The following is a 13,180-nucleotide window of genomic DNA, read 5'->3' as shown; positions in this document are numbered from 1 at the left end:
TAATCTCATCAGCATGCCACAAATAGAAATACTTCAAAATTTGTAGAGCTTTAGTGTGCTAGATTATACCCACTGCCACAAATACCCATCATGAAATGAAACACAATGAATAGGTGCAATGCAATTGTGAAGCTAGTTATTTAGTACTATGTTAATACAACACTTTGCTACATCCAATAACCACTCTCTGTAATAATCAGTGAAGTACACGGCCCAGTTTCTAAACGTTTAGCCTTGTTCCCAACCCTTTGCTGGATCTGCTCAGAGGAGGAACCATGACTTACGTTCTTACTGCAACTCAAGACCAGCTGTGTCTTTTCTTAATGCTATTCCCATCTCATGACTCCAAAAATTCCATTCCAAATTGTGAAGTCTGAGAACAGCTTGCAGCAGCATCCTGTCCATGATCAGTTGGTGAAACCAGCACATTTATATTGTGCATGACTTCACCATCATAAAGGCACAAATATGCCTGTGGCAGCAAATGGGACTACTTCCAGCTCAGCTCCTACCCCCACTACACAATTGAGATACTCTTCAGTGTGGCTGAACTACATTTTTAAAAATCCTTTTTAACTGCATAATTTACACCTTCTGAAGGTGCTGACTCATGCAGGGGTACTTTTCCAATGGCACTAGCACGTCACTCAGAAGGCCATTCTTAATGTGAGAGCCTAGACAGTGAGGGACAGTAGATATTTGGACAGCATGAGGTGAGGAATTCACAGCCCAGCCCATAGCAGGCACTTTCCAGCAGAAGTCACTGGATTGCAATCAGGAGTAGGAACCATGGCTGATTTTTCCACCTCTCTGGCCCAGTAGCACAAGGTCAATTGTAGAACCTCTTGCTGACACTCAGGTGAGGTCAGCTAACAACAGATCATGAATCAAACCAGGGACCTGTATGGTTCGGTTACACATTCTACCAACTGACCCACCAGGGGAGCTGGAATGGTCAGTTTGGAGCCAATTCATTTTCCCTGCAGCTATTTTATATATATTTTTTTTAATATGTTTCTCTTCTGAGATCCACCAGCATCTGTATCAGAAAGAGTTGCTACAGACCAGAACGTCCCAGGCTCAATTCCAAGTCTGTGTTTATTTAGCTCTCAGCCAGGGTAGAAATTGGGATGCTACAATGGGCCTAGGGATAGGGGGGCAAAAAAACTTTCAATAAACAATAATCACCCCTCGGCTAAACCTCATCGGCTCTGATACAGCTGCTGCACAAATCAGTTTTAGTTGCTGGTCAAAGTGTGCATTTATGGACAGGGGATGGGGACACAACTGAGCTCAACTGTGATTTCCTCAATGGTCAAACAGCACACCATGTACTGTTTAGGTTCACAGATAAACACTGGCCATTTGTGTAAACTACTAGGGCATTGCAGTAATTATGGAAGCGTGTCTCAGCAAGAATGAACACCTTCCGGGTGCAGGGGAATTAGTAATAGCTGTTAACAGCTGTAAACAGGTGCCAAACATCAATTTTCAATAATTCTATGCTCCCATTTGCCACTAAAACCAGGCATCAGATTACAGAAATATGACAGACTGTAATTCTCTCCTCTGGGTCGATAAAGGCTACCCCTGTTGCTTGATACAGGAGGTTTCAAGTCACCTGTCTGCAATGCATGTGCTGTTCCCTTTTTTCCATCTCCTCGATTTGTCACATGCCATGCACCAATCTGTCAGACGGGTGGTCAAATAAGCTGCTCCCATGACTCTGCCAATTCTGGTCTGCAAGCATCTGTTTGAGCTGCATGGGAGCGACCCAGATTACATCACTTGCTATTTTCCCTTCCTGTAGCAGCTTTACCTCCCTCACAAACAAGATAGGAAGCTTATCAGCTGAGAAACTTGCAGGTGCAAACTCACAATCCATCAACAAGACACTACGAGGTGCAGTTTCAGATCAACTTGTCATTTCTAGGCAGCATCAGATTAAATTCTCAGATGATTTACGTCAAACCATTATACTGGTAGATAAACAAGGGAGAAGGGGGTAAGATTTTGCTTCAAATGCAAACAATTACGACCGATTTAGCATACTGAGCCTATCTGATCTGGAAATTAAGAACTGGTAAGAACAAACATACAAACAGAAACTCACATTGTACATTTAACAATGGGCAGGGGAACTGAATTAGTCAAAACTGTTAAAGGGGCAACTGGGTCGTGCAGTAGGCAACAGAACTCTTCACCTCTGTGGCTGGGTGTGAATCCAGCCCAGCAGCTGGAGTGAAACCTCCTCAATGGCTGCAAGGATGTTAGAGACAGGAATTCATAGTTACTGCCCAGTCACCAGATCAGAGACCATTGTACAAAACTGCCCCCTCATTCAACACTATTGGCCAGTGCAGAAATATCTCTATTATTCCCCAATTTCACCTTTCAATTCTTCAATGCTGCTTTCCAGAGAGGCAGCTTGGGAAACTGTACAAAATTCCAAATTTTAGGCACCCTGATGGCTCAACTTTATCCAGGAAGGTCCCAGGTTGAATCCCTGGTCTGTTCTGCTACAAGTGGTCTCAATGCCCCTGTATTGGGAATGGGAGGGGCGAGGGGGAAAAAAAAGAGAAAGTAAGCAGTGATTCCCATTCCAGATCACTAAGCTTTCACATGAATAATGGTTACTTAGGTGAGGTACTAGAGAGAAGGGGGAAGAAGGGGAAAAAAAGAGAAAATGATCAGTAAAAATCAATAAAGAATGCTAAACAAACTGCCTTCTCAGGCTGCTTGCAACAGACCCACCCAATAAATTCCTGATCTCAGCTGAGAATCAAGTTACAGTACATCACTCTTATACTCCTAGTGGCCAGTAACAAAGCAGTTTTGGTGGTGGGGAATAGAGGGTGGTCAGTTCCTTTCTGCTCAGTTAGTGTGTTATGCAGAGACACCTATAAAGGAGAAGGTGACATTTTCAAATCAAGGTTAAAGATCAGCTTTATCAAGCAGCTCCAATCAGGAGTAGCAGATTTTCTAAAAACACATTGGTTTCATGATTGCTTTGTTCTGCAAAACATGTATGGCTTCTGCATCTTAACATGGGCAAAACCAAAACCATCTTGTATGACTTCCACCATGCACTTCACACATTAGCCTCCTCTATCCCATTCCATTTGGAATCGGGCTGAATCCAAAGCTACAAAACCACTGTTTTGTTCGACCGCAAGCTGAACTAGTCCACAACTAATACATCACCAATACTACTTATTTTCATCTCCAAAAGGTTGCCCATCTCCATTCCTACCTCACCCCACTGAAGTCGATACCCATATCTTTATTACCTATAGCTCAATTTCTCCAACACTTTCCCTGATGATCTCCAGCATGCCACCCCATATAAATTGCAACTCCAAGAACTTCACTGCCCACATCAACAACCTATAGCATCTTTCATGTAGGTAATCATTCCCAAGGCATTTTACAGATGCACAGACAACCTAGTCCATACTAAGTTCTACACACCTATCTAATCTTCACCAACCTCCACCAGTTTCCTATTCCTCAGTGGGTAGATTTCAAAATCCTTGTCCTGATTTATAAATCCCACTTCACCTCTACAACCTCCTCCAGTCCTACATCCCTACTGCAACATCTGATCTTTGGACTACAATCCACTATAAATCACCCGTTCCTCAGATTCTACATCAGCACTTATAAAACCAAAATCTCTTTCCTCCCTCCACCCCCAGTGACCCAGCAAGTAGCTGAGCAATACAGACCATGAAGCACCACAGCTGAGCCCAATCCCATCCATAAACATTCATACCTGCATACACTTCCACCAAGGGTCGCTGGATAGCAATCAGGAGTAGGAATAATTCAGATTTCTCCCCTCCCAACCTAGGGGTTACTCACCAAATAAAACTCCAGGTTCAATCGACTGCGTTAGCTGATCTTAGCTGGGCCAGAAGTAGGTGGTTACAACTGGCCTCAGTGCCCTGGATCGCGGAGGGGGAGGGGGAGAGGGGAGGGGGGAATTGGCGAAGACTCCCAGTCATGACCACCAGTCAGTAACCCCTGGTCGAAGTGTGTGAAGATCAAATTATTCGGCTGGGCTGTAATGCCATCTATAGTTGAATAGCTCGTCGGCCCTCACTGTCACGGCTCACCCAAGAATGGTCACTTGGGCGAAGTACGAGAAGGAAGCAGGCACCTATGAAACTGCACCTTCAGAGAGGGGAAGAGATTGGCATGAAAAAATGTTAATGAAACCAAAAATCATGCTGCTCGTCTAAATATCATGAGCTACTAAAAACACTAGTCACAAGTACTGTTCTGTGATTCATCCTTCCTGTTTATAATAAAACAGTAAACCCACAGCAAGTTAGAAATAGACCTATCTCATAACAGTATCAATTACCTCAACAGATTTAAAAATATATATTTTAATCTTGAAATCATTTCAAATTTCATCTCTGCTGGTCTCACTTAAATAAAATTTGTACCTCAGTAACTAACTCCAGTAGGTAGCCTGGGGTTTATTATGTGAAGTCATGAATGCTGGAAATCAAATTAAAATAGAAAGTGCACAGGTTAATGCTTACCTTGTTTCCAACATTTCCCATTTATATTCCAGCTGTTCAAAACACAGATTGATTTCTGTCAGTATATCCTTTGTGCTGAAGGCACCATGCTGGAACCAGCACTGTAACCTACTCAGGTAGCATTTCCTCAACCCAAGATAAGCTATTCTACATTACAAACAATGATTGATCCTAGAAAATTTTCATGACTATGCTTGCCAATTACTTCCTCTTAGACCCCTTAAAGGTTTGTTGAATTAAAAAGAGACCACACCCTGAGCGGATGTAAAATGGATACGTGCAGTGTGAAATACTCTCCCTCCTTATCTGGAGGCAATGATTCACAGCAACGTTTGGTTCCACAAGCAGCAGCTCTCTGGTTCCATGACTAAGTGGCCATCCTCAGTGTGTGAATAGGGTACTGCCATCACAGATGAACCTGCCCTATGCCTATCCAGCATCTAAACTTTAGCCAAGGCTGGTATTTAATTAGGAGTGGGAATCCTGGCTGAATTTTCCTTCTCTAGCCTGTGGGTGCTTAAGCAAACTGGAGCACCCTCACTGCTACCCCAGCAGAGACTGGCTAATTCAGCACGGATCAAACCCTGGTCTGTGTTATATAACAAACCGAACAAGAGTAGGCCACTCAGTGCCTCGAGCCTTTTCCGTCATTCATTGTCATGGCTAATCTGTACCTCAACACCATTTACCCGCCTTTGCTCCAGATCCCTTGACACCCTTACCTAACAAAAACCTATTGATCTCAGTCTTGAAAGCTTCAACTGTCCTAGCATCCACAGCCTTTTAGGGGGAAGAGAGAGAATTCCAGATTTCTATTATGCTGTGTGTGAAGAAATGCTGTGAAAATGTGGTCAATACTGTGATTTGTGTTATAGGGAGAAGATGTTCCTGTTTAAGGCATGTGTCCCCGTTCCTTTCAAGCCCCCATCCCAACTTCCCATACCACATGTGCTCCCATGTCTCCCCTAATCTGTCTGAAATCAGCTACTGAGAGAAGCATAAGAGTGGACAGGACAGACAAAATGCATGTCCCCTATCAGCTATAGAACGAGAAGGTTAACTGCCGGCGTATACCTGCATATCACTGCTCTGATTCTCCAATGGGTGTGTCAGTTACCCCAATTTTTTTTTGTGGAGGGTGAAAGAGAAAACAGGAATTAAAACTCATTTTCCTCCTCCACTCCTAAAAGCATGGACTCCTTGTTGGAGTGTGGTTTCACAGGCAAGCATCCTCCACTACAGTGTCCAAGTGGCCATTATTCATGTATGAGCTTTGACTGCAAACTATTTGACCATGCAGGGCACCACAACCAAACTATCATTTCCTCACCCACTACTGTGCATGTGGACGATCAGGAGCTCTAGGCAGATCTTCCCTCCCTAGTTCTGATGTGCCAATTGTGGCACCCCTACTACCATCACCTTGGCAGACATCAGTTAACTTAAAACAGAGCAGGGATCAAACCTGGGAAAAATCTAGTCTGTATGGCTCAATGGCTTGTTTGATAAACCTGCTCCATCATAATCAGGGAGCCTACTAAAGCCTGTTAATTACAAATTTTGCAATGAGAAAAATGCTTCTGTCCATCAAATATACCCTGCACCAAGTGACAAATTAACCCTGCTGCTATTGAATAGCCACTGTAGCTTTGACAGTACATTATTTTGCATCAAGTGAAGGGATTATCACAAATGCAAAATGCTGGATTATTCACCAGACACATTACAGTGACTTGAGAAGCAAATGTAGAAGTAAAAATACAACCGATTATCTAGAGTATATAATGGGATGGCAGGGAGCGATTACAACCTGATTAAGGGATTCAGATCGTTTATATATAGAATGGTTACCTGCAATCTAATCAAGGGGTTTAGATACATGTACCACAAGAGCAGGGCTAGGTCAGTTTATACCCATTGTTCAAACATCACAATTACTCGGAGCTATCAGCTTACAATATGCAATTTCAGTTTTATGGGTCTGTTTTATTCTGCATCAGGGCCTCTCTGTGCCAGCCAGCATCTGTACACACACCAACTGCCAGTGAGCTGTGTCCTGGCTGTGACGTGACATTAACACGAGTGGATTAACAATGTCATTAAGGCAGGTTCTACCAACAAAAAAAAAGCAAGTCAGTAGGCTGAACCATACAGATCATCCCTGGTTTGTTCTGAGTCCAGCTAGCTGATCTCAGTGGAAGCACTGCAATTTGCTTCAGCACCTTGAGGCACAGATGGATATGAAGGGTTTTGATACAGTAAATGAGGAACTGTTTTCAGTGGCAGAAGGATCAGTAAACAGAGGACACAGATATAAGGTAATTAGCAAAAGAGCCAGAGGTGAGGTAAGGAGAATCTGTTTTACTCTGAGTTGTTGCAATCTGGAATGCATTGAGTGTGGTGGAAGCAGATTCAATAGTAATTTTCAAAAGGGAATTGGATAAATACTTGAAGGGGAGAAAATTGCAGGGCTACGGGACTAATCGGATAGCTCTTTCAAAGAGCCTGCATAGGCACGATGGGCAGAATGGCCTCCTTCTATGCTGCAAGATTCTATGGTCACAGGAGGGAGGAAATCAGTCGGATTTCTTGCTCTCAATTGTACTCCAATGACCTCTGGCTGAAGAGTACAATGTGTGTGGATGTTAGCTGAATATAGAATCAAGCTTGGCTGTAACGTCCAGTTGAATTGCCTGCTGACATTCACTGTCTCAATTCACATTAAGAACGACCACGAATGACCCCTGTGAAGCCACAGCTGAGTGGAAGTCAACTTTTTCGTTTGAGATTTACAAAGAAAAATTTAAAACCAGCCATACCAGCTTCAAAAGCCTCCTCTTTAACCAGACCTTTGACTTCCTCTTTAATTTCTTTTTCTGTTTCTCTCCCCCCCCCCCCCACCCAGCTCAGTTTCTGCCATTTTTAACATCAGGTGTTTTCTTTACATAAGCAGCACTACAGAAATAAAAACAGTTGTGTATAGGAGCACAAACAAAGTTTGTGCAAATTTTCACTAAAAATAGTACAAAAGCAGCTTCACAAAAAAAATAGGCTGACGATGCTTTATAAGTGAGCTCCTGCTATGCAATTTCACTGGTTTGACAATATTGTTTTCATTACACAATTATACTGCTGTGAAAAGTATACACTGCAAGATTCCTAATGAGAACACCATCCTCACCTAGATTTTGCTTTCAATTGTGTTCTATTTACATGCATTGATAAGCACCGTCTAAGGTTACTTCCTCCATTTTGAACAGAGTACCTACAAAACAAGACATCAACATACTTTTTAAACAATGCCCTTTGGTTTTTTGTTATGTGATTTTTTTTAAAAAAATTTCCTCCCAATAAGCTCACTGAGTCGCTTGGACCAGAAAGGTCCAAGGCTTCTTCCCCAGACTGTGCTGAGTTAGCTCATCTCAGCTAAGGAAGCGGTTTGAGTGCTACAAGTGCCCCTGGTCAGGAAGGAGACAGCCTTCCAGGGTTCCCATAACTCTGATGGCAGCATGGGATGTTAGGCGAGTAGCATCAGTGGCTCAGCTGTAATGGTTGAATAGCCCATTGACACTGTCAAGGCTCACATGGAGATAATGGCCATCTGGGAGACACACAAGATGCCCATGGAACTGTATCGTTGGAAGGATCAACAGATACAGGGGGAAGAGAAAATTGTCACAGAAAAGTTGGAGAGAAAAGAATTCCCTCCACATTTTGCCAGTTTATCTGTACCCCGGGCCTCGTGAGGTTCAAGCAACTGTACCAATAAATTGCCTGCGATCACAGCTCTAGTTAACTTGTCCTTGTTTTGTTCCTGTGAGGAAGGAGCAAGAAAGTACATCACCTCTCCTTCCAAAACAGCCAAGTTGAAATCCAGAACTCAAATGTGGAGAGAGGGGAAAGCAGTTTATGAACCTGTGTGCCAGCACTCAGCCACTGCAGCATATTACACCAAAGCATGGGAACATAGTTAACAAAATGAAAAATTCACAGCATGTTTGCCGAGACTCAGGACAATTTGGGTTAATGGCTTCAGGCTTCCACAATCCTGGATAAAGCAAATCTCCAAACCCAATGCAGTAGACCAGAGATATCAGCTCTGAGAAATGGGAGGCTGCACAATGAGTAACAGCTGACTATTAAAATAATATAACTTCTCCCCGTGGCCTAGTGGATAGAGGCACTACCCAGTGTGACTCTAAACCCTACAAACCAGAAGGTTGCTAGGGCTGATCCCTGATCGATGTTCAGTTAGCTGATCACAGCTGTTGGTGGCAATAGGGGGTGCCACAGTTGACTTCAACAAAACAGGCTAGGCTGGAGGGGGGAGAAAGTTCCTGCTCAACATCGAGCAGTCTCTGCTGGAAAGTGTGCATGTGGACAACAGACAAGGGCAGGATCAGTTTCAACTGCAATGCCCTCTACTGTCAACACTCACTGTCTAGCCACTTGGGTAAGATACCACCAGCATACAAGGGATTGCAAGAATCAACACCTTAAGGTCAGCAGAGGAAGAAAATTGGAATAAGCAGATAACCTCCCTTGTTTTTATATATTGACATCACTTTCAAAATTTAGATAGTTAGTAGTAGACAAGCTCCAAGCTGAATCAAATACTCAGTCAGTGGCGCAGTAGTTTAGCATACTGCCCAGGTTTTGAATCCAGCCTAGACTGATTGGGATGGCAGGGGGAGGGCTAATCTCCTGAAGGTCATAAGCAAAACATGTTTGGAACAGTCTCAGCCCAGCTCTCAAATGGGCACAGCTCCACAATGCTGTACAAATGACCAATCTCAGAGATTGCAAGTATGGCCATCGTGGAAACTGGTGCAACGGGCTGCTCTAATGTAGTTGGGGTTAAAGCACAATCTACTGAAGTAGAGCACTGAATGCTTCACTCTGCATCTTGCCACAGTATACCTGACCTTTGGGACTAGGCAATAGAGCAGAAAACATTTCATTAACCCCAGGATTGGCATCTTAATTTACAATTTTTGGCAAATTTTGTGTAAAAGGCAGATCACATTAGCACTGGAGCATTGAACTACATACATGAGTTTCAATCCATTAGCAGGAGGAGGCTTCACATCCAGGCCAGAATAAAGGACAATGTGCTAGCCCTTTGTGTCACTTAATCCCACTCAGGAAATTCTTCTTCACCCACACTGATCAACATATGGGCTAGACTTCCAAATATATTAGTGGAGATACAAACTCTAGAATCATTTAAGAAACAATTGGATGCAGCAATCATAGAATCATACAGCTTAGAAAGAGGCAATTCAGCCCATCGAATTTGTGCTGGCTCTTTGAAGGAGCTATCCAATTAGAACCACTCCCCTTCTCTTTCCCATAAGCCCTGCAAACTACTCCTTTTCATGTATTTATCCAACTTCCTTTTGAAAGTTACTACTGAACCTGCTTCCATCCCCCTTTCAGGCAGTGCATTCCAGATCATAACTCACTGCATTAAAAATAAACTCATTTTTCGCCAATTATCTTAAATCTGTGTCCTCTGGTTACCAACCCACCTGCAACTGGAAACAGTTTCACCCTAGCTACTCGATCAAAACCCTTCATTATTTTGAACACCTCTATTAAATCACCCCTTAACCTTCTCTGCTCTAAGGAAAACAATCCCAACTTTTCTAGTCTCTCCACATAACTGAAGTCCCTCATCCCAGGTACCATTCTGGTAAATCTCCTTGGTACGCTCTCCAAGGCCTCGACATCCTTCCTAATGTTGGTGCCCAGAATTGGGCATAATACTCCAGCTGCAGCCTAACCAGCGATTTAGCATAACTTCCTTGCTTTTGTACTCTATGCCTCTATTTATAAAGCCAAGGATCCCATATGCTTCTTTTTTTTAAAAAACAGCCTTCTTAACTTGTCCTGCCACCTTCAAAGATTTGTGTCTGTTCCTGCACCCCGTTTAAAATTGTACCAATTAATTTATGTTGCTTTTCCTCATTTTTCTTCCAAAATGCATCATTTCACACTTCTCGGTATTACATTTCATCTGCCACGTGTCTGTCCATTTTGGCAGTCTGTCTATGCAATGAGGCTACGTTATGATCTTTCAGGATGGATGAATTAAGATGGGCCAAATAGTCTTCCTCATCCGTAATTACCTTGTGGTCCAGTGAAATGATCAGTTGTCCCTGGTGGCAAAAGGGAATATGTAGTGGTAAGGAAGAAGCCAGCAAGTGTTTACTGGTGGTATACTGAATTCTACTCAGGTCTCTGAAATCTGAAACACAAGGGTGCAATGCTACTAACATCTGCAGTTCGATGACGATTCTTCCTGCAGGTAAACTTGGAACAGATTAATCTAGAGCGAAAATTGCTAACTTATTTTTCCAAATACTTTGAAGACTGTGAGCAAGAAATAAAATAAGCAATGCAGCTACCTAAAGTTATCAAATGCAGATGCTCACTATGAATGACAACCACTTAATGTCCTGCATCTATTTTCTCAGCACCTTTAAAACATAAAATAAACTGCACTCAACCCCAGCAGTGCAGGGCGTCACTGTTTTTTTTAAATAAACTGGCTAAGTAGCCAAACAGGCCAAATAAGGAGCCCTGCAGGCTTAAAACAACACTGCAAGGCAAGTTTCCCGCTCGCGCTGCAATATGGGAGTTGTAGTCCCGCCAGCCGCGCTGACGCTGCCGCCACCGCAGCAGAAGAAATACAGATCCCAGAGTGCAGCGGGGTGCGGCACACATGCGCATTGACCTACTTAAAAAAAAAAGACTGCAGCGCAGGCGCACTTGCTCGCCCTCCTCCCTCTCCTATTGCTCAATATTAAATGTCCCTGAGCCCATCCCCCTTCTTCTACAAATTCCATTAAAAAAAACCCAAATCTGACTAGGGGGGAGAAAAAAAAACCCTTTAGAAACGACTCAGTCACGAATATTCACACATTCACGGATCAATCGGTGAGGTATTGCACTTAAGAAAAAAAAACCCGACACATTTGCACAGTTGCTAAGGGGAAAAAATCTCTCAACTTAAAAAAAAATAGGGTCCAGCCCAAGGACTTTAACCTTCCAAATCCCCTAAACCTTATTTTAATCCAGGACTGGTTGTGCTCTACTGCATCGGTTAAAACATCTTCTATTTAATTAGCTGGAATATTTTAAACCTCCTTTCCACCCCCTCCTCCCCCCCCCCCCCCCAACAAAAAAAAAACCCCAGTCCTTTTATTTATTAATTTTTAATAAAAACACACGATCCCTACGAGATGTGGCATTTAATCCATTAAAAATCGGCATCTCGCACCGAAAACTCGACTTGGCAGTGAATATACTGACTGAACCACGTCAACAACTGTCTCTCCTCACGTTTAAATAAAAAGTACAATTTAATATATATTTTTCATATAAAACACCCACACAAAATAACACCTGGATTTATAAATCTCTATCACTTATAAATATATATTTTTTTAAAAACCCTTTTACTTCAAGTCATTAAATATAAAACATACCTCATAAATATACAGCTTACTCCGAATCATTTTAGGTATTTTTTTTTAGTAGGGGGGGGGGGGCAGGGGGTAAAGCTCCCTACATTTTAAACCAAATTATTCACCCTCAGGCAGAAATAAAATATTAATATATAAACGTAAAAAAAAAAATCACACAAGGCCCTGGTTTTAAAAAATAAAACAGATCGAGCGACAGAGAAGGAAGGGGAGGGAGAGAGAGGGGGGGGGGGTGGAATTAATAAGCAGCCTGCGAACAGACAGAGATCGTGTGCTGTAAACTGACAATAGGGTTAGTGGAACCCCCAGGATTTAAAGGGGAAGGCGGGGGGGGGGGGGGGGGTATGAGGAGGAGGAGGAGGAGGAGGAGGGGGGGTAAATGAACCCCCTTATTTAGGGGGCGAATAATTATGAACCCCCCTCTCCTCTCCTCACACGGTTAAAGGGTTATTTTTTTTTTGACAGAACCTGAGTGAAGAAACGATGGGAGGTTTTTTTTTTATATTATATATAGATTATGTGTGGGGGGTGGGTGGGTGTAGAGATGCAGGAGGCTTACTTGTCGTGCCGGGTCCCGGAGCCGGTGCCGCCGCTGCCGCCGCCTGTCAGCCCGAGCAGCCTCTGCCCAAACTTTACCCCTTGCTCCCTAGCGCACTTATACCAGCTCACCTCCCCACGGTCAACCGCCTCATTCAGAACTACTTTCATTTAAAAAAAATATTTTTTTTTGTTTGGGGAAAAAAAAAATATATAAAAACCCTCCCCGGGGCCGGCTTGTCTCAAATCGGTTTAAATCCGCGGTTATGTGAAAAAAAAAATCCCCCCAAAACGTTGTTGTTTTTTTTTTAAATTAATTAATGCGTTCTACTTTCCCCGTGGGCGGAAGGAGGCACGCACGACGTCCCGGGCGGTGAGGCGGCTGTCTCCCTCCGATACTAAAAATAAAGCGGCGTGCTAGCAACTCGGCTCCGATTGGTGGCCCGCCGGCGAATAGCCGCTGCTGGTTGGCCGCTCCCCTCCACCAATCGGCGGTGGCGTCGATGACGTCAGCGTCCACGTCAGGGAAAAGAAAGAGGTTGCATTTCTATAGCGCCTTTCACATCCCCAGCCCATTGCCCAAGCTCCCTCTCCCCACCC

General features: G+C 43.4%; 1 protein-coding gene across 16 annotated transcripts in view; it reads right to left on the bottom strand.

The window, feature by feature from the left end:
- The window catches only part of LOC137305716 (protein Tob2-like), a 28,326-nt gene extending 15,632 nt beyond the window's left edge, over positions 1-12,694 (bottom strand). For 8 of the 16 annotated variants that reach the window (XR_010958744.1, XR_010958745.1, XR_010958742.1 and 5 more), the window contains exons 1-3: positions 12,603-12,694; positions 10,685-10,803; positions 7,735-7,818 (exon numbers count right to left, since the gene is read on the bottom strand). The gene's annotated coding sequence lies outside the window, so the exon portion shown is untranslated. Of the gene's footprint in view, positions 1-3,864; positions 4,177-7,734; positions 7,819-10,684; positions 10,804-12,602 lie in introns of all 16 variants that reach the window. The other 8 variants (XM_067974646.1, XM_067974647.1, XM_067974644.1 and 5 more) reach the window with 7 other exon arrangements.
- Positions 12,695-13,180: the final 486 nt, after the last annotated feature.

The sequence above is a fragment of the Heptranchias perlo genome, chromosome 40, assembly GCF_035084215.1.
Source record: "Heptranchias perlo isolate sHepPer1 chromosome 40, sHepPer1.hap1, whole genome shotgun sequence".
Taxonomy (NCBI): domain Eukaryota; kingdom Metazoa; phylum Chordata; class Chondrichthyes; order Hexanchiformes; family Hexanchidae; genus Heptranchias; species Heptranchias perlo.
The sequence above is the reverse complement of the archived record's forward strand: the minus strand, read 5'-3'. Positions and strand labels throughout refer to the sequence as shown.